The following is a 2819-nucleotide window of genomic DNA, read 5'->3' on the forward strand; positions in this document are numbered from 1 at the left end:
GGCATAAGTATACATATGTAACAAACCTGCACGTTATGCACATGTACCCTAGAACTTAAAGTATAATAAAAAAATAAATAAATAAAATAAAATAAAGAAATTATAAAAATAAATAAATAAATAATTTTTTTTTAATATATTTTTTTAACTTTCATTTTAAGTTCAGGAATACAAGTGAAGGTTTGTTACATAGGTAAATTTGTGTCACGGGGGTTTGTTGTACAGATTATTGCATCGTGCAGGTATTGAGCTTAGTACCCATTTGTTATTTTTCTTGATTGTCCCCCTCATCCCACCCTCTGCTCTCTGAAAAGCCCCAGTGTTTGTTGTTCTCCCTAAGTGTCCATGTGCTCTCATTATTTAACTCCCACTTAAAAGTGAGAACATACAGTATTTAGGTTTCTATTCTGGTGTTAGTTTGCTAAGAATAATGAATTCCAGAATCATCCATGTCCCTGCAAAGGACATGGTCTTATTCTTTCTATGGCTGTGTAGTATTCCATAGTGTATATGTACCACATTTTCCTTATCCAGTCTATCATTGCTGGGAATTTAGGTTGATTCCATGTCTTTGCTATTGTGAATAGTGCTGCAATGAACTTATGTGTGCATGTATCTATATAGAATAATTTATATTCCTTTGGGTATATATTCAGTAACGGGATTGCTAGGTCAAATGGTATTTCTGTTTTTAGGTCGTTGAGGAATTGTCATACTGTCTTCCACAATGGCTGAACTAATTTATACTCCCATCAACTGTGTATAAGTGTTCCTTTTTCTCCACAACCTTCATTCTCTATATTTTCATTGCAATATAAATTTCATAAAGCAGGAACCTTGTCTATCTTGTGTCCAATATATACCCAGCAGCTACAGCAGTGCCTGGCACATAGAAAGTACTCAGTGAGTATTTATTGAATGGATATATACTTAGATAATAAACTATTGTCCTATGTAGTGAGGTCATGCAATGTTTCTTTAAAACTATTACCTATTGATATGGTTTTGCCCTGTGTCCCCACCTAAATCTCATGACGAATTGTAATCCCCATGTGTCAAGAGAGGGACCTGGTATGAGGCAATTGGATCAGGGGGCAGATTTTCTCCTTGCTGTTCTCTTGACAGTGAGTGGGTTCTCATGAGATCTAATGGTTTAAAGGTGGCACCTCCCCCTTCTCGCTGTCTCTTTCTTGCTCTGCCATGGTAAGACGTGCTTGCTTCCCTTCAATTTCCCCATGATTGTAAGTTTCCTGAGGCCTCCCAATCATGATTCCCATTAAACCTGCAGAATTGTGAGTCAATTAAAACTCTTTTCTTTATAAATTACCCAGTCTCAGGTAGTTCTTTATAGCAGTGTGAGAACAGAGTAATACAACTATAAAAACCTAAACAGACATATAGGACTGCTAAAGTAGAACATCTCCAACCATCGCATTTTCATTACTCCACTTCAGAATTACCACTATGTCTATGAGGCTATTTAGTATCAAAAATAAAAAAATCACTGAGGGTCTACAATTGGACTAAGAATGATGATCACTAACACTGAACAGTAAAAGGTGATCATACATCACATTGTGCTTGTGATAGCCATAGATTTCACCTGGATGTTGCATCATGAGACAACATGAAACTCACAAGTGTCCCAGTTTAGATAACAAATTACAGTACATAAGTACTCTAGTAATAAGATTTTTGTTTTGCTTTATGTTTGAATTATGATATATTTCAATCCTTCCTGATTTTTCTTGAATAGCTTTAATTTCATTGAAGCTTGTGTGTCCTTAATAATTGGAATGACTTCTAAATAACAGACATCTTGAGATAATCTGGCCCTGTTTTATGAAGCATTGTGCTATTTTTATTTAAGCATTTGTTAATAGGGGAACTTAACTATTCTGGTTAAGAAGCAAAGTGAAATTCATTAAAATACACCACTGAGCAGTACACTCAGATGTACTTGGCAACAGATTTCCCAAGCATAATTGTATCGGCTAGAAGCTATGGCTAATGCCACTGTTGAAATTTCAAACATAAATCATAATAACCAATGAATTGGCAAGAGTTACTAAGCACAAATGTGTCTGGTAGCAGCTACAGTTGACTGTTGCAGCTGAAAGTCCAAACACCACTCATAAGCACAGTGATTTAGGTCAGAACATAATTCTCAATGGAATATTTTCTAATTTGTTTGAATACTTTTTGGAAAACTTCAAAAGATAATCAATTCTTTTCAAATTGCAATGATTTGAGAAGTAGGTTGTTTATTGATATAGACACACATATTTTGATTTGTGTATACAATGTGATGATCAAATCAGGGTAATTAGGATATTCATCACCTCAAACATTTATTACTTCTTTGTACTAGAAACATTAAAATTCTTCTCAAGAAGCAGTTTTCCTTTTTTTAAATTAGTAGGATAATTTCTGGCTTAGGGTCTAGTTCTTCAGTTAATTAAAAAGCAATTACCTGTCCTTTCTTTTGTACTACATAAAACTATTATATTTACTACTATTGTTGCTCATTCTCCTCCCCTTCCTAGTACTCAAATACAGGCCATCTATTACTCTAGTATTTACAAATATACCTACTAAGGCAATACCATTTGTTTCCCCCAGGAAAAGTCCACTCAGGCCTCACTCCTTCTATAATAACTTTTATATTTCCACAGCTGACAGAAATCTCACCTCTCTTAACTCTTTGCCTAAAGAACAGGTGGCACAGCTTTTAATTTGAAACAAAATAATTATTTTCTTTAATTACATTAATAACTACCATGCATCAGGCATACTGCTAAATGTTTTTATACCCATTA

Source organism: Rhinopithecus bieti, unplaced genomic scaffold, assembly GCF_001698545.2.
Source record: "Rhinopithecus bieti isolate Rb0 unplaced genomic scaffold, ASM169854v2 scaffold_1599, whole genome shotgun sequence".
Classification (NCBI taxonomy): Eukaryota; Metazoa; Chordata; class Mammalia; order Primates; family Cercopithecidae; genus Rhinopithecus; species Rhinopithecus bieti.